A 19,940-nucleotide genomic window follows, 5' to 3' on the forward strand; every position below is an offset into this window, starting at 1 on the left:
TGTCTCCGTACTACGGGTGGTCCATCACTAGGCGCCTGTTACTCTTGCTTGGTGTGGTACAATATTTTGATGGTTTCTTTACACTACCAGTGCCTCCGTGGCTCAGGTGGCAGCGCATCGGCCTTTCACCGCTGGGTTCCGTAGTTTAAATCCCGATCACTCCAAATGAGATTTGTGCTGGACAAAGTGGAGGCGGGACAGGTTTTTCTCCGGGTACTCCGGTTTTCCCTGTCATCTTTCATTCCAGCAACTCTCTCCAATATCATTCAATTTCATCTGTCAGTCATTAATCATTGTCCCAGAGGAGTGCGACAGGCTTCGGCAGCCGGCACAGTTCCTATCCTCACCGCAAGATGGGGGCTTCATTCATTCCATCCTTGACCCGGTCACTGACTGGAAAACAGGTTGTAGGTTTTCATTTTCTTTACACTACCATATCCTGTGCCTGCGATTGCTCATTCATGGTGCGCAAAAAAAAAAAAAAGCGAAGTCACCTCCATACAGGCGATGAAGGCCCTTGGAGGAGTGGAAAGTAAAGGCTTCCACCATTGTTAACCTCTGCACGTGATAGGGTAGAGTGGTTAGCTCTACGCCCGGCCACCTTTGCCCCCAGGAATTAACCTGGTACTCATTTTTGGTGTAGGCTGAGTGAACCTCAGGGCCATATGCACCTCCGGAAGTGGAAATCTCGTTTCTTAAATTTTACGACTTCCTGACGGGGATTCGAACCCATGTCCTTCCGGGCGAACCGAGCACGCCTTTACCGCCTCGGCCAGGCAGCCCCTTCTTTACAAATAAGTATTAAATAAATTTGAATATTAATGGTGCTTGATTTTACGATTTCTGCTACCTATAAGCAGGCAAATCGTTCTATTTTACATGCTTAAACTAATTAATTGGTATTCCTTGCTCAACAAATTGAGAAGAAATTTCACCAATATACATAAAGAGAGTTCGCATTCTTTGGTGTAGTGGTTAGGGTGAATAGCTGCCATCCCCGGAGGCCCGAGTTCGATTCCCGGCTCTGCCACGAAATTTGAAAAGTGGTACGAGGACTGGAACGGGGTCCACTCAACCTCGGGGAGTCAACTGAGTAGAGGGGGCGGACGATTCTCACCTCAGTCATCCTCGAAGTGGTTTTCCGCGGTTTCGCACTTCTGTTCCAGGCAAATGTCCGGCTCCATGGCTAAATGGTTAGCGTGCTGGCCTTTGGTCACAGGGGTCCCGGGTTCGATTCCCGGCAGGGTCAGGAATTTAAACCATCATTGGTTAATTTCGCTGGCACGGGAACTGGATCTATGTGCCGTCTTCATCATCATTTCATCCTCATCACGACGCGCAGCTCGTCTACGGGAGTCAAATCAAAAGACCTGCACCTGGCGAGCCGAACATGTCCTCGGACAGTCCCGGCACTAAAAGCCATACGCCATTTCATTTGCAGGCAAATGTCGGGATGGTACCTAACTTAAGGTCATGGCTGCTTCCTTCCCTCTTCTTTGTCTATGCCTTCCAATCTTCTCATTCCCCTACAAGGCCCTTGCTGAGCATAGGTGAGGACGCTTGGGTGAGGTACTGGTCCTCCCCCAGTTGTATCTTCCCAACCCAAATTCCCATGTTCCAGGACGCTGCCTTTGAGGTGGTAGAGGTGAGATCCCTCGCTGAGTCAGAGGGAATAACCGACCCTGGAGGGTAAACAGATTAAGAAGAAGGGGAAGAAGATATATATAGAGAGCCCTAGTTGGTAACACGAATTATCTGAACGTACAGTTGTTGAATATAGTAATAAACCACCGACTACTGGATGTGGATTATCGCACCACACTAGAGTTGAGCGAGAATATGGCCGAACGCCAGCTTGTGTAGGTGTTCTTGAAAACAACACAGTCGTTCTCTTATAAAAGAAAACGAGCCTTGCTGAATACATCACTGAAATTAGCCTCTTGTTTACGGCACCTGTCTTTGCTCGTCTATAACTCGGATGGTATTGAGAATCTTTGATCTGTGTCACGGTGTATGGCTTCAAAGACCTGGGTGGGCTTGGTAGTTAATGAAATTAATGACCTCAACCTAAATTAGTTGACGAACTAGAAGTTTAACAGATTGATTTGTACCTGCTTTGCACCAATTTGCTATGGAACCACCTCTCTGCTAGGTCATCAGCCCGGAGGCTGATTGGATACTCAAATAGTAATAAGGTTATAGGGAAACCGGAAGAACTGGTGGCGGCACCAAAATGAGGCGTACTAGGCAAGATGAGGAGAGAGGTAGTTTACCATTGCTCTCCTCACTGGGCCAGAAAGAGCTATTGCAGCACGGTCAGCCTTATGAGTAGCAGCTTTCATAATACTCACAGACGCAGTAGTCGTGCTCCGCATGTCTTTACTCAGCTTCAGCAGCGTCCATATTATCACAGTCATAAATGAGACCGGGACTTTGGTTGAAGCTACATTTTGTTCTGGCCTGTGCCAAGAGACAGTTGCAAAAATACTGCATCTAGCAACAGATAGCGACAACCGCTAAAAAAACCATCGTCACGGTTTATTTTGTTACATGCATATGCTTTTATTTACTTCTGCTAGACTAGTCCGTTTCATACTCCTTATTTCGGAATTGTTTCATCTCTTACTTTTACAGATCCATAGTTTGTTAGGTTTTCGATAGCTAGGATGTTACTCAATTCTCATGGTTCGATATAATCTTTACTTTTGAACCGAGCCAATTGGCTGCGCGGTTCGGACTGTGTGGCTGTTAGTTTGCATTCGAGAGATGGTGGATTCGAACACCACTGTCGGCAGCCCTGAAGAAGGTTTTCCCTGGTTTCCTATTTTTGCTCTGTATCTTAAGGTCCGCCTCTGTGGTGTAGTGGTTAGTGTGATTAGCTGCCACCGCCGGAGGCCTGGGTTCGATTCCCGGCTCTGCCACGAAATTTGAAAAGTGGTGCGAGGGCTGGAACGGGGTCCACTCAGCCTCGGGATATCAAGTGCGTAGATGGGGGTTCGATTCCCTCCTCAGCCATCCTCGTAGTGGTTTTCCGTGGTTTCCCACTTCTCCTCCAGGCAAATGCCGGGATGGTACATAACTTAAGGCCACGGCCGCTTCCTTCCCTCTTCCTTGCCTATTCCTTCTAATCTTCCCATTCCCCACAAGGCCCCTGTTCAGCATAGCAGGTGAGGCCGCCTGGGCGAGGTACTGGTCATCCTCCCCAGTTGTATCCCCGACCCAGAGTCTGAAGCTCCAGGACACTGCCCTTGAGGTGGTAGAGGTGGGATCCCTCAATAAGTCCGAGGGAAAAACCAACCCTGGAGGGTAAACGGGCTAAGAAAGGAAGAAAGAAAGAAAGAAAGAAAGAAAGAAAGAAAGAATCTTAATTAAGGCCGCTGTAACTTTCACTTTCTTTCCAGTGCTAGCCTTGTCTTATCCGATCGCCGCCATAAAACCTGCCTGAGTCGGCGTGACATAAAGCTTTTAGAAAAATATAATTAGGAAAAGCAAATAGAAAAAGTGCCATCCCCGGAGGTCCGGGATCGATTCCCGGCTCTGCCACGATATTTGAAAAGTGGTACGAGGGCTGAAACGGGGTCCACTCAGCCTCGGGAGGTCAACTGAGTAGAGGTGGGTTCGATTCCCACCTCAGCCATCCTCGAAGTGGTTTTCCGTGGTTTCCCACTTCTCCTCCAGGCAAATGCCGGGATGGCACCTAACTTAAGGACACGGCCGCTTCCTTCCCTCTTCCTTGCCTATTCCTTCCAATCTTCCCATTCCCCATAAGGCCCCTGTTTAGCATAGCAGGTGAGGCCGCCTGGGCGAAGTGCTGGTCATTCTCCCCAGTTGTATCCCCGACCCGGAGTCTGAATCTCCAGGAAACTGCCCTTGAGGCGGTAGAGGTGGGATCCCTCACTGAGTCCGAGGGAAAAACCGACCCTGGAGGATAAACAGATTAAGAAGAGAAAAAAAAAAGACCGGGCGAGTTGGCCGTGCGCGTGGAGGTGCGTGGCTGTGAGCTTGCATCCGGAAGAGAGTAGGTTCGAATCCCACTATCGGCAGCCCTGAAGATGGTTTTCCGTGGTTTCCCATTTTCACACCAGGCAAATGCTGGGGCTGTACCTTAATTAAGGCCACGGCCGCTTCCTTCCAACTCCTTGGCCTTTCCTATCCCATCGTCGCCATAAGACCTATCTGTGTCGGTGCGACGTAAAGCCCCTAGCAAAAAAGAAAAAAAAAGAAAAGAAAATCTTTACTTCAGCCCGCCTGATGGCCATGATGGAGGCATCAAGTCTAGCCTATATGGTTCGAGTTCGAGTTCCGTGGGTCGAAAAAAATTCTAATCGTTATAAAATATCAAAGCCATTTCTTAGTAACAGTGCTGATATAGTACTTTTATTATTAGTCATGTATAGTCGAATCAGCACAAAAAAAAAAAAAATACATAACTGGTTTTCGGACACTAAGGTACGTCATCAGTGCTAAATTTTAATTATTTAATTCCACATGGGTGTGGCGTCAAATTGAGTGCTGCAGCACGTTCCGTATTTAAAGGTGAACGTGTGTTTAGTACTGGAGCAACAGCCTGAGCACGAGGAAAAGCCAGCCAGCCCTTCCTATGGTATGTTCATACCTTCTACAACATCATCACAAGTTTATGTCCGGCTTCATGGCTAAATGGTTAGCGTGCTGGCCTTTGGTCCAGAGGGTCAAGGGTTCGATTCCCGGCCGGGTCGGGAATTTTAACCTTAATTGGTTAATTCCAGTACCTCGAGGGCTGTGTGTGTGTGTAGCGTATTCAGGATTAAAAATCATCCTAGGTAGGGCCCTCATCTTCACAAACATGCAGGTCGCTTAATAGGTCGTCTACGAGAAAAGGACCCGCACCAGACCTCTCCGGAGGCCATTATTAATATTACTGTAAGTTTATATGTATTATTTGCATACTTTTACACTTGTTTTTTGTTTTCTTATTTTACAGTCGATGTCAACAGGGATACATTTCAAATTTTTTAAACTTATTTTAATTCAATTTAACGCCACACGCATGTGGAATTAAATATTTAAAATTTTAACACTAATGATGGACCCTAGTGTCCGAAAACCGGTTATGTATTAACATTTTTGTGCTGATACGATTGTATATGATTAGTAATAATAATAAAAGAAAAACATTCACCATCAGAATGTTGCACAACGTGGTAGGAGAGGTGATGTTACACAATTTTTGATCACTAGATTGTGTACCACCAAGCTCGATAGTTGCAGTCGCTTAAGTGCAACCAGTATTCGGGAGATAGTGGGTTCGAACCCCACTGTTGGCAGCCCTGAAGATGGTTTTCCGTGGTTTCCCATTTTCACACCAGACAAATGCTGGGGCTGTACCTTACTTAAGGCCACGGCCGCTTCCTTCTAACTCCTAGCCCTTTCCTGTTCCATCGTCGCCGCAAGACCTATCTGTGTCGGTGCGACGTAAAACCACTAGAAAAAAAAAAATAAAAAAAATATATTGTGTGCCAAAACCCTGGATTCAGTTCCGTACCTCTCCGCAATGTTCATTTGAAGCGAGGGAATATAACGCTGTTGATGCTAATTCGTCCGTCGGATGGAAACCTTAAGCTTTGAGCAGACCTTTTGGTGCTATTGGGTAGGAGTAGGCTATGTGCCGGTGCCAGGTTTCATCCTCTCCTTTCCTACTATAATATATCACGCCATTCATTTCATCTCATTAAATCCTCTGATGAGGTTGACGTCAGGAAGAGCATCAGGTCGTAAAAACTCGCTACAAAAATTCATCTCACTTCATACCAGATCCCGTAGAGAATCGGGAGAAGAGTCGGACATTCAAATAACATTTTTACTTCGATACTTCAATTTTTCCAGTCTGAAGTATCTAACGAAAATAGTACATCGGCCAATGCCACTTGTTAGTCTATCGGTATATCCCAAGTCTATATTCCTATATCTTACCCGGAGGCTCATAGTTCGAGATGTGGCCAGTTCATGGATTTTAATTTTGGACAGTTCCTATTCATAGGACACAACCGATTCCTTCCGCTTCCTTACCCAATTTTATTCACCATCATTCATTAAATCTCCATTAGGCTCTCAACTTAGTTTGGCATTAGGAAAATATACAGTAAAAATATGCCACAAAATTTCATCTCACCTCTTCCCCAACCTATTTTTATGAAACAGGTCTAAAAGGTAGACAAACAAAACTAACATGTAATGCACATAAAGTTTCAGACACTCTATACATTGCGACATTACACTGGAGGGGTCTCAACGGGATGGTTGAAAAAAAAAAGGTTCCAAATGATGACACGACAGTGAAAGAGAAGGAATTTAACAAGTTTCCCATTCTGGCGGCTGTGGAAGTTTACAGTTTAAAAATCACAATCATATTACAATCTACTCTGCCACCTCTTTGATGCACTTCGCCCTACGATGACAGAATACAAACTCTCCGACACAAAACTTACAGCATTTGTATGAAGTTTTGATGAAGGAGGGCCCGGAAGCCTTGTGAAAGCGCCAAGATATGATGTTTACGAGGGCGCACGATGCGGGCGGACCAGTCTCGTCCGGACATTGAGGCGGCTATTTTGAGCGATACATAGCCTTCAAACTGTCTGGTCTGCGGACAGGGGTGTATTCAACGTTACTTCCATCTCCAAAACATTGTAATGAGCTCATCATATTTCATCACCGCTATTCTACTTCAGATAACATTTATTTTATAACCAATCTGATGATTCGTGCTGTACCGAGAACAATACCTGAATGACAAAATTACTGGTCCCGAGATCGGCATGTCAGTTGTTATGTGATATGAGCTGGAAATCTTCAGGCCTACCTAACAAGTAGTTTAGACTCTGTTCTCTCAGACGTAAATGTTGCTGGCGTTCTGAGTGGGAATCTAAATTCCTTCTTATTGGTAAAACAACGCAAAATACAAATCGAATCCTGGAAAATCGTGGATCTCGTTTCCACTTAAAAAAGGCAAGGAAGTGAGTATCTCCTGCAGGCCGAGGTTCCTTACTGTCAACTATCCTTCAGTTAATTTTTCTTGTGTTTTACAGGGAAAATGCTGGTATTGTATCTTTCTTAAGACTAAGCCTACATATTTCACAATTTCAAGCCAAATTATTTATAAATCCATTTCGCTAAAACCAACAAAAACATTAATAAGAGTGGGATGTCTCTTCTGTGAGGTAAGATGTAATAATTGATTAATCAAGCGAGGAGGAAGGGAGACGATGTGCAATATGTTGAAGTTGGATTAAAGAGGAAAAGAGGACAAGCAACAATATGAGACTTCCAGATGCCGGTATATTTAATTGGACATACAGTATCTCACATCATTTTGCACCTTGTGAGACGTATTTAGCAACCTTAGAACTTCTAATGGCATTGCTTCAATCTACTCGTTTCAGACTACTCCTTATCTTCTTTTCTATGTGTACTCCTTTGTTCTTTTACGATGTCGATAGTATGGAGTTTTTCATTTTCGTAGCACTTTCCTTTCTTTCGCGGAAATCTTCGTTTTCGAAAGGTTGGATTTCCCTTTGTTTTTTTCGAAGAGGTAAAAAAAAAAAAAATGAAATGGCGTATGGCTTTTAGTGCCGGGAGTGTCCGAGGACATGTTCGGCTCGCCAGGTGCAGGTCTTTTGATTTGACACCCGTAGGCGACTTACGCGTCGTGATGAGGATGAAATGATGATGAGGACGATACATACACCCAGTCCCTGTGCCAGAGAAATTAACCAATTAAGGTTAAAATTCCTGACCCTGCCGGGAATCGAACCCGGGACCCCTGTGACCAAAGGCCAGCACGCTAACCATTTAGCTATGGAGCCGGACTTCAAAGAGGTGATCGTTTTGCCATTACATTTCTCCATAAATCAATCATCTCTACCACCTGTGTAACCATAGCTATCATCTTACATCTTAGTTATAATAAAAAAAAATGACCGCCTGGCTCCGTTAATTAAAGGACTGGTTAGAATGGCATCTACTTAGGCATTCATAAGGAGGTGGTGGTTGTGATGGTGGTGATTTTTGTTTTAAGAGGAATTACAACTAGGTAATCATCCTCACTGAACAAATTAAGTGGGAACAAATTAAAATAAAATAATTTATTAAACGAAGGTCTGCCTCTGTGGTGTAGTGGTTAGCGTGATTAGCTGCCACCCCCGGAGGCCCGGGTTCGATTCCCGGCTCTGCCACGAAATTTGAAAAGTGGTACGAGGGCTGGAACGGGGTCCACTCAGCCTCGGGAGGTCAACTGAGTAGAGGTGGGTTCGATTCCCACCTCAGCCATCCTGGAAGTGGTTTTCCGTGGTTTCCCACTTCTCCTCCAGGCGAATGCCGGGATGGTACCTAACTTAAGGCCACGGCCGCTTCCTTCCCTCTTCCTTGCCTATCCCTTCCAATCTTCCCATCCCTCCACAAGGCCTCTGTTCAGCATAGCAGGTGAGGCCGCCTGGGCGAGGTACTGGTCATACTCCCCAGTTGTATCCCCCGACCAAGAGTCTGAAGCTCCAGGACACTACCCCTGAGGCGGTAGAGGTGGGATCCCTCGCTAAGTCCGAGGGAAAAACCGAACCTGGAGGGTAAAGAGATGATGATGATGATTAAACGAAGGAATTTCGAAATTAATTACAAAATAAAACAAAAATAGATTAAGCCGAAAAGGTTACTAACAAATCAAAAGGGATCTTAAGTTCCAAGTTCCCTAAGTAATAGAACACTTGAAATGTACATACTCTTGATTATTCCACTCTCACACATAAATCGAATGACGAGATAAGCAGTAGTCGCGTCATCGGCTAGTATGAGTTCGAGTGCTTCCTGCAGGCCGAGGTTCCTTACCGTCAACTATCCTTCAATTATTGTTTTGTTGTGTTTTTACAGAGAAAATGCTGGTATTGTATATTTCTTAAGGCTACGCCTACATCTTTCACAATTTCAAGCCAAATTATTTATAAATCCATTTCGCTAAAAACAACAAAAACTTTAATAAGAGAGCCTACTATTTACTACTTCTACCTATTTAAATATATGTCATACAGGAGCCCAGAAAACCTTTCCTTGAATGATTGTTGTTACTTCATTTTAGTACATATTACGCAACAGCCCTCTGTTCTCATTACGTGTGCGAAGACTGCAGGAAACTACACAGTATCTTCAAGTTCCGCTTTCCACATTATTTTGAAGAACGTAATGATATGAAATTAGATATAGTACGAAATAAAAAAAATATGTATACCACTCTGCTTTTAAAAGCACAATAACCGGGCGAGTTGGCCGTGCGGATAGAGGCACGCGGCTGTTAGCTTGCATCCAGGAGATAGTGGGTTCGAATCCCACTGTCGGCAGCCCTGAATATGGTTTTCCGTGGTTTACCATTTTCACACCAGGCAAATGCTGGGGCTGTACAATTAAGGCCACGGCCGCTTCTTTCCAACTCATAGGCCTTTCGTCTTCTATCGTCGCCATAAGACGTATCTGTGTCGGTGCGATGTAAAGCAACTAGCAAAAAAAAAAAAAAAAAAAAAAAAAAAAAAAAAAAAAAAAAAAAAAGCCCACAATATTTTATGTCGACAGATAATCTGTAGAAAGATTAATCGAGCGACGGATCGTCGAGATGTTACTTTAATTACAATTTCCTTACGACAAAGTGTGCGAATATCAGTGAACTGACAAATGTATTAGTTGCCGTTGATATACTGCAGGCTGCTCCTAGGATCGAAGAGGATTCCTAAGATTGGTGATTTACGTTATCGGAATGGGGAAATTAGTGTATACTGATCTAATTTTATGATTGCGGAGGCGGTTAAACAAAACAATGGGCTCCTATTCGCCAAGCTGTGCTGTACTCGCAGAGACTCTGAAACGAAGCCAGGCTAAATAAAACACAACACGGCCGTCAGGAATTTCTTTTAGCTATCTTGTTGTTATGTGCAAGAAGTGCTTTTAATTCATTGCATTGGTCCTTGTCCAAAGTTTAAATTTAAGATCAAGTTGATCTTTCGCTCTCTCCCTCTATATCTTGTAGAAATGTTAATCGTTTATCTACAGCCAGAGATGACAACAATATGCTATTGTTTTGCAAGTTGGCATTCCATCAAATGTGAACAGGCATGGTCAATCTCAGCTCGTAATTCAGTAGACTTGACTTTATCCTTCACCAGATTTCTATCACGACCCTTATTAACGAACGGGAATTATGTGAAATTTTTATGAAAGGAATGAGGCAAGGCTGCAGTTTGTCCCCTCTCCTTTTCAATGTTTACATAGAACAGGCAGTAAAGGAAATCAAAGGGAAATTTGGAAAGGGAATCACAGTCCAAGGAGAGGAAATCAAAACCTTGAGATTTGCCGATGATATTGTTATTTTATCTGAGACTGCAGAAGATCTCGAGAAGTTGCTGAATGGTATGGACGAAGTCTTGGGTAAGGAGTACCAGATGAAAATAAATAAGTCCAAAACAAAAGTAATGGAGTGCAGTCGAACGAAGGCAGATAATGCAGGAAATATTAGATTAGGAAATGAAGTCTTAAAGGAAGTAGATGAGTATTGTTAATTGGGCAGTAAAATAACTAACGATGGCAGAAGTAAGGAGGACATAAAATGCAGACTAGCACAAGCAAGGAAGAGCTTTCTTAAGAAAAGAAATTTGCTCACTTCAAACATTGATATAGGAATTAGAAAGATGTTTTTGAAGACTTTCGTGTGGAGCGTGGCATTGTATGGAAGTGAAACATGGACGATAACTAGCTCAGAAAGAAAGAGAATAGAAGCTTTTGAAATGTGGTGTTACAGAAGAATGTTGAAGGTGAGATGGATAGATCGAATCACGAATGAAGAGATACTGAATCGAATTGTGTGAGAGAAGATCGATTTGGCTAAATTTGACGAGAAGAAGAGATAGAATGATAGGACATATCTTAAGACACCCAGGATTTTTTCAGTTGGTTTTATAAGGAAGTGTAGGTGGTAAGAACGGTAGGGGTAGACCAAGGTATGAATATGACAAGCAGATTAGAGCAGTTGTAGGATGAAATAGGTACGTAGAAATGAAAAGGTTAGCACAGGATAGGGTGGCATGGAGATGACTCAAACACACACGTTATTGATTCCCTTTATGGGGAACGCCTTTGTTCGATGTCAGAAAGCGAAGAATTAACCCATGTATGCCCATCACCTCAATTTTGGGGCAGCTTGTTGTTACTTCTTTTTGTGAGGTAATATATGTATTAGTAGAAGTTTTATTGTGTGGTTGAATTAAGGTGGTAAGACCGCATACAGCTTATCATATTCAAACACAGAGCTACATTATTTGACCAGTTAGCCACTGGTGAATATGTGCCAGCTGTACTAGGCAAGATGTCCCTGAATAGAAAGAAAATAAATTACTTTATTGTTTTGTAAATATATTTTTTGTGTTTCTTTATTCATTAAAAGTTGAGGAATAATACTGAAACAAGAAACTGGTCATATTTATTCATTTGGAAACTCTAGAGACTCATTAATTTTGCTTCCCCAAAAATACGGTGTGGGCATATGAGGGATACACTGTTTCATACAACTGGAAAGTCCTATATGGATTTAAGCTTCAAGTATATGAGTGATTATATCACTTTATATATCAAAATGTGTTATAATTAAATTGTATTTCACACAATTATAATAGTTTTTTAGATTTACTGTAGATAGAACACTGACAAATCATATCCTGGAGTTGCAGGTTCGATTTTCTGATACAGATTTGAGGAGCTGCTTCATTATTTGCACATTTCACGACATCGATGCCCTGAATCCTAATGTCAAGTTCACAGAGGTACAGCCACTTTGAGATTTTTGGGACGGCTATTACTTTGCAACTGGTCAATGGGATAGTTATTTTCACTTTATTACACAACTCTTGAGGCTCTTTATGTTACTTTAAAAGAATATGATAGTAACTGGAAATGGAAAAATAAGTTGGGCATATATGGGTTAAAAAGCAAGACTAAACTGGAGAGTTATATGTTCCTGGAGTTCTTTAAGATTTCAAGAGAAATGAATACCAAGCTGTGAGCTTGCATTCACGATATGGAGCGTTTGATGATGATTTTCCGTGGTTTACTATTTTCACACTAGGCAAATGCTGAGGCTGTACCTCAAATAAGGCTATGGCTGCTTCCTTCCCAGTACTAGCCTTTCCCTGCCCCATCGTGCTGAAAACTTATCTGAGTTAGTGCGACGCTTTTACATTTCACACCTACAGAGACCTCTGTGGCTTATGCATAGATGATTTTGTTTTTCCTTAATTCATTTCAGAGACGTGAGACATTTTTGATCATCCATCTTGTGAACTGCTAAGTTATTTTAAGAGGTTGTACCTTTCGTCCTTGTTGGTGAGATGGAAAACATTTGTTTCGATATGCTACCTCAACTGAAGGCAATCATAGGTTTTCTATCTCAAGAACTACAAGGAATCTTCCGAGCGAGTTGGCCGTGCGGTTAGGGTCGTTCAGCTGTGAGCTTGCATTCGGCAGATAGTGGGTTCGAATTTCACCGTCGGCTGCCATGAAGATGGACTTCCGTGGTTTTCCATTTTCGCACTAGGCAAATGCTGGGGATATATATTTATTAAGGCCAATCATAACCCTTTCCCGCCTTCCTTCGTCGAAACCCTTCGATGTGTTAGTGGGACGTTAAACAAATGGCTTAATTACTTTAAAAAGAACCTGATAACATCAATCGTTCCCTAAGGATAAATATGTCAATATTGGTCTTAGTAAGTAATCTTATCCTCCAGGGATTCTCAAATTTGGAGCGTGGGTTGGTGACCACAGGGGTCTTAGCCGAGGTGACATGGCTTCTACTTACTTGTGCCAGGCTCCACGCTCTAGGGCAGGAATGGTGAACTTAACACGCGTGACACTAGGTGACACGCGAACATAACTGCTATGGCTCGCCACACAGTATACTGAAAATGAAAATCCACAGCCTGTTTCCAGTCATTCGACCGGGTCAGGAATAGAATGAATGAAGCCCCCATCTAGTGGCGAGGATAGGAAATGTGCCGGCTGCCGAAGCTTGTCGCGTACCGAGCTCGATAGCTGCAGTCGCTTAAATGCGGCCAGTATCCAGTAATCGGGAGATAGTGGATTCGAGCCCCACTGTCGGCAGCCCTGAAGATGGTTTTCCGTGGTTTCCCATTTTCACACCAGGCAAATGCCGGGGCTGTACCTTAATTAAGGCAACGGCCGCTTCCTTCCACTTCCTAGGCCTTTCCTCTCCCATCGTCGCCATAAGACATATCTGTGTCGGTGCGACGTAAAACAAAATAGCAGTAGCAGAAGCTTGTCGCACTCCTCTGGGGCAATGATAAATGACTGAGAGATGAAATGAGATGATAATGGAGAGTGTTGCTGGAATGAAAGATGACAGGGAGAAAAACCTGTCCTGCCTCCGCTTTGTCTAGCACATATCTTACATGGAGTGACCGGGATTTGAACCACGGTATCCAGCGGTGAGAGGCCAGCGTGCTGCCGCCTGAGCCACGGAGGCTTCCACTCAACATACTAACATATTTTAATGTTTTAACATTTAATAAATAGTTCGAAAATCTTACAACATATTTCAACATTACGCTTTAATAAAGAAGTATGTCACAATTAATTCTTCGGCCTCATTTTTTACAAATTTTAAGGCAAAAATGTATCTTATTCCTAAAATTTAACTGTTTAAAAATGTTAATTTTCAGTCATCAAATCAGTCGAATGGATTTATGTGTAATGCAATCAAATACTTAACTGAAGTCAAATGAGGGGTTTCATGATGGTTTTAAAGGAAAATAACCGATGGCACGCTAGACAGTGAAAAGTAATAAAAGAGCAAAGTCATCTCCGTACAGGCCATGAAGGCTCTTGGAGGAGTGGAAGATAAAGGCTTCTACCATCCGTAACCTCGGTACTTTATGGTTAGCTCTACGCCCGCCGGCTCGCTTTTGCCCCCAGGAATTAACATGGTACTCATTTTTGGTGTAGGCTGGGTGAATCTCAGGGCCATGTGCACCTTCGGAAGTTGAAATCTTGTTTCTTAAATTTTACGACTTCCTGACGGGAAATCGAACCCACGTCCTTCCGGGCGAGCGAGCACGCCTTTACAGCCTCGGCCAGGCAGCCCCTAGTAAAAAGTAACATACAAGACCTTAATTGACAAGCTAGTCTTCATTTTTCATCGTTCTGTTCCTCTCATCTTTCTTCTGCCAGTACCCCACTTCCCTTGGGCCGGACCTCTTCCTATGTTCCTCTGATTAGTGTTCACACAGTACTGGTCTTAGGTTCACAGAGCACCGGTTTCTTTTAGGTTTATTCCTCTGTCTCGGAAACTAGGTGTTTGTTCTTGTTTTCATTTCTCTTCATCTACACTCACGCTACAATAATGAATACATCCCTCCACATAGGATTGGTGTCAGGAAGGGCATCAGGCCGTAACCCTGGGCCAAATGTACTCGTAACTCACGTGACGACCTCAATAAATTGGGAAAAGGCCAGGAATGTATTCATTTAGCTTATGGCTTTTGGTGCCGGTAGTGTCCGAGGACATGTTCCGGCTTGCCTGGTGCAAGGGTGACCTGCTCGTATGGGTATGGGATGATGACGACGAGATAGGTAGAGGGTGAAACCTGGTGTCGGCAAATGCCTACTCCTTTGGGCTCTGTTCAAGGCTTAACGTCTCCATCCGACGGAGGAATCATCATGAACAAAGACATCAGTGTCATCGAAACCGAGCGAGTTGGCCGTGCACTTAGGTTCGCTGAGCTGTGGGCTTACATTCGGGAGATGGTTGGTTGGCAGCCCTGAAGATGGTTTCCCGTGGTTTCCTGTTTTTACACCAGGCAAATTGTGGGGCTGTATCTTAATTAAGGCCATGGCCGCTTCCTTCATAGTCCTATCCTTGCGTCGCCGAAAACCTTCGATGTGTTGGTGTAACGTAAAAAAAAAAAATCTCAACTCATTCGTAAAGGCTCATTTTCGGCCCTTGTAAGGCAAATAACTATTTTGACTCCTTTGGGCTCTGTTCAAGGCTTTTACAGTTCATTATAACCAGTTAACTCTGTCAGTAGCAAAATAATTTATACCCGTAAGTTCAATCCCGTCCGCCTCTATGGTGTAGTGGTTAGCGTGATTAGCTGCCATCCCCGGAGGCCCGGGTTTAAATTTTTTTGCTAGTTGCTTTACGTCGCACCGACACAGATAGGTCTTATGGCGACGATGGGACAGGAAAGGTCTAGGAGTTGGAAGGAAGCGGCCGCGGCCTTAATTAAGGTACAGCCCCAGCATTTGCCTGGTATGAAAATGGGAAACCACGGAAAACCATCTCCAGGGATGCTGACAGTGGGATTCGAACCTGCTATCTCCCGGATGCAAGCTCACAGCCGCGCGCCCCTAACCGCACGGCCAACTCGCCCGGTCCGGGTTTAATTCTTGGCTCTGCCACGGAATTTGAATGTAGGTACGAGGGCTGGAACGCAGCCTTGGGAGGTCAACTGAGTAGAGGTGGGTTCGATTCCCACCTCAGCCATCTTGGAAGTGGTTATCGGTGGTTTCCCACAAACTGTTGTTACCTAGGTAATGTCATCATTCATTGTGCAAAATTTGAATCACCAATACTGTATATTTCATGGAAAGTGTGTGCTTGGTGGTTATTTACACTACGGCCTGTATTTCACATACATCACCCTTTAATTGGCCAGTTTCATTTTAAAATGGAGGGAATGTAGTTTATCAAGTTTCCATTGTTTCAAGAGGAAGTACAACTTAGCAACCATTCTCTATTAGCACTAAGTAGAGGGAAAATTAGAAGAGGTTCCACAAATCTAAGAAAGAAGATATTGGCGAAAGAAAGACAAGGGCCACAAAGGACGTGAGGATGAAAAGACTCCCTAGGCTTCAAATGCACTAATACCGTAGGGGAAGGAAAAGAATTAGAGTTGACCAAGAGAGGTCGAATAGGAAAGACAAAGGCGAAGAGCCCGACACAAGTGGAAGCAATTCCAGGCTCAGTTAAAGCACCCGTGGTCGCCAACCCATGCTCCTAAAACGAGAGCCCCTAGCCCCCCGTTTAAATCAGCTCACCTTTTACGACAGGCTAGGGATACCGTGAGTGCATTCTACCGGCCTCACTTACAGGGGGGAAGCAACATTATTATTAATTATTATTAATTATTATTATTATTATTATCATCATCCTATCTCTAAATTCATTAGTCAGCACGTCGTGTGGATTTGGCCCCGTTTTAAGGCTGAATTCCTTTCCTGACACCAACGCTGTGTGATGGGACGTAATCAGTATTATATGTTTCTATGGTGGCTAGTAGTCTGATATGTTGCGTGTATATGTAGATAAATATAAACAACTAGCCTCCCGGCTAGAGGAATTAACGATATGCAGTTACAATTGAGGTACCGGTCGGGAATAGAACCGGAGGCTCTGTAAAATAAAGGCCGAAACGATAGTCACGAAGCCAAGGAACCAAATTATTATTATTATTATTATTATTATTATTATTATTATTATTATTATTATTATTATTATTATTCACATTTCACTCGCTGCGGTGATTCACTGATCAGGAGGCAGACTGTTATCGCGTTCTCCCGACTTCTACTCCTGTGATAGGAAGGTTCTTACCATGCGGCAGGTGAATCGAACCCGGGGCGACGAGGAGACTGCAGCTAATAGCGTTAACCGCTACGCTACAGAGGCGGTCATAGGCCTACTTCTTATTGACGGCAAGTGAACGAAGCTTTAGCTAAAGGACTTTGATCTTATTTTTAAACATCTTCCAACTCCTAAAATAAACGTCTTATTTATATTTTTCATGCAGTTGGGTCGGTGGTGTTGAACCGACTGAGTTAATATTTTACCTTGGAGTTGTATTACACCATCCTGACAGAGTATTATGAATTGTAGGATCTTGGAAATCTCACACCAGGGCGCATGGAGGAGAGCACACTTTATAAATGGCGTTCTTTGTATGGAACTGCTGAAAGAAGTCCAATTTAGATGTTAAAAGCGTGCTGCTTTTATTTACGTAACTTAATGCTCAGGACACGATATTACCAGCATGAGCGTATAATACAATCGTTTCCTAGGCAGCAAAATCTCTTATAGACTTCTACACATTCATTTTTTCCTACCATTTGCTTTACGTCGCACCGTACATCTCCGGTGTTTTCCTGATGTGAAAATGAGAAACGACAGTAAACCATCTTCAGGGCTGCCGACAGTCGGGTTCGAACCCACTATCTATACGTTCAGCCATGGTAAATAATCCACTAGGTATTGTGAAAGGAAGGTACAATGGTGACTTTTATTTTCATCTGAGTTGGGGTCAGTAATGTTTTACTGTAAAAACTGCGGAGAAAGAACAAGTAAAATAAATCTTGTCTGCCTCTGTGGTAAAAAGGGAATTGAGCCAACGGCACGTGGTGTTCCCAAGCGGTCACCATCCAAGTACTGACCACGCCCAATGTTGGTTAATTGCTGTGATCGGACGAGAACCGGTGTATTCAACATGGTATGGCCATTGGCTGTCTCTGTGGTGTAGTGGTTAGTGTGATTAGTTGCCATTCCCGGACGCCCAGGTTCGATTTCCGGCTCCTCTGCTACGGAATGTGAAAATAAAGTGGTGCGAGGGCTGGAACGGGGTTCACTCAGCCTCGGGAGGTCAACTGAGTAGAGGGGGGCTCGAATCCCACGTCAGCCATCCTCGAAGTGGTTTTCCGTGGTTTCCCACTTCTTCTCCAGGCAAATACCGGGATGGTACCTAACTTAACGCCACGGTCGCTTCCTTTTTTCTTGCTTTTCTATCCCTTTCAATCTTCCCATCACCCGCAAAGCTCCTATTCAGCATAGCAGATGAGGCCGCGTGGGCGCGGTACAGGTCATCCTTCCCAGTTGTATCCCCAACCCAAAGTCTCACGCTACAGAACACTGGCCTTGAGGCGGGAGAGGTGGGATCCCTCGCTCAGTTCGAGGGAAAAAACAACCCTGGACGGTAAACGGATTACGAAATAAACACATAATAATAATAATAATAATAATAATAATAATAATAATAATAATAATAATAATAATAATAATAATAATAATAATAATAATAATAATAAATGTTTAACATTCATTCAACTACTACCGGTTTTGAGAGACGCCACAGTGATACAATTACTTTTTTTTACTATTTACTTTATATCGCACCGACACAATAGGTCTTATGGCGACGGTGGGATAGGAAAGGGCTAGGAGTGGAAAGGAAGGGAATGTGGCGTTATCTAATGTACACACCCAGCATTTACCTGGTGAAAAATGTGAAACCACGGAAAACCATCTTCAGGGTTGCCGACAGTGCGCCTAGCCGCTCTCTCATTGCCGGAGGGATAAAATTTTATCCTAAATAGGATATTTTGCTATGTGCCAGTCAGTTTACTAACATAGCTGACTAATTGTATGTTTGAATGGTCAGCGTACTGGCCTTCGGTATAGAGGGCTCTGTGTTAGATTCCCGGGTGGGCATGCGGTTTTAGACGCGTCTTTTTATTTCCTCTAGCTTGGAAACGTCGTGTTAACTTGCACAATACACACCACACTACCAACCACCATAGAAACACGCAATAGTGATTATATCCCTCTTCATAGAATTGACGTAAGAAATTGCAGTCGATCTTAAATCCGAGCGAAATTCACATGGAATGCTGTCTACAAGAAATTGGGAAAAAGTCTGGAGGAAGGAAAAATCACTAGTTCCTCTTTCTTAAACATCCCTTAATGCCAACCCACTGTTTACTGAACCGGGAATGGAAGTCGCAACCGGGATGACTGGCTCAGATCGAAGAGTGCTGGCCTTCTGAATTTATGTTTCGAGGGTTCAAGCCCAGTCGCGCTGATCTGCAGGCTTTCCGAATGATCAGCGGGTAGTTGATAAATGAAGGCCAGTCAGTGCTCTAGTGCCGTGAGTTTATTTTTTTCTGGTTTCAACACCACCGCACAGTAGCCGCAATTGGGAATTCGAAGTGGACAAGGGAAGGGATTGGGCACAAAAATTTATAGAAACAAGAAATCCCCGGGTCCAAGAGATATTGGGGGGAAGGGAGGAATAGGAATCAACATTGAAAGAAATTGAAATAAAATAAAATGCTCTCTGAGTGAATTTCGATAGAGGGTTGACAGTCTACTAACTTAAGTGCGGTAATAATACACAGTCAAAAAATATTAGGGGAACATGTTTTGTAACGTCCTGGTATGTGAACGTTAATTTGGAGATGGGGTTCCAATGGTCGTTGACCTTACCTTGAGACCTTAGCTACTCAGGGTATGTCAAATCGAAGTTATACTCCATCTGTAGGCGTGCCATGCATTGAACTGTCAGCTGACCCCTCAAAACAAAGTGAATAGCGGTGGGTCCGTGTGTCGTTGTGAGGTACTAGACTACTGCGGTCATTGGAGCACGTTGTACGCCAACCAGCACATCCCATGAGACATATTAACGGGGTTCAAGTCGCAAGGGCCGTCACTTTGATCCAGGAAGGACGTACTTTTCGTCGTGTTGCTGTGGATCTCAATGTCTCTCCGTCAGTTATTCACGCTTGTGGAATCACTACAATGAGACAGGCCACTTCACAAGGAGGGCTGAACAATGTCGTGGACGCATGACACCCCCACAGGATGACCGATATCTGAGCATCTGTGCGTTGGGGCGTCGTTCAGCAACTGCCAGACAACTGCCACAAGACCTCGGGAGGGTCACTGGAGTCACGGTATCTGACCAGAGAGTAAGGAACAGGTTAAGAGAAGTATCCTTACGGACCAGACGTCCTGTTCGAGTGCCACGTTTAACGCAGCAACATCGCACAGCTCGCCTTCTGTTCACCCGTACCCACGCCAACTGGCAACT

General features: G+C 43.7%; 1 protein-coding gene and 1 pseudogene across 6 annotated transcripts in view; both read right to left on the reverse strand.

Annotated features, from left to right (window-relative positions):
- Nucleotides 1-19,940, reverse strand: part of LOC136878904 (uncharacterized) — a 318,860-nt gene that overhangs the window by 91,966 nt on the left and 206,954 nt on the right. The gene's annotated exons all lie outside the window — the stretch shown is intronic.
- Nucleotides 17,464-17,581, reverse strand: LOC136879446 (5S ribosomal RNA; annotated as a pseudogene).

Source organism: Anabrus simplex, chromosome 8, assembly GCF_040414725.1.
Source record: "Anabrus simplex isolate iqAnaSimp1 chromosome 8, ASM4041472v1, whole genome shotgun sequence".
Classification (NCBI taxonomy): Eukaryota; Metazoa; Arthropoda; class Insecta; order Orthoptera; family Tettigoniidae; genus Anabrus; species Anabrus simplex.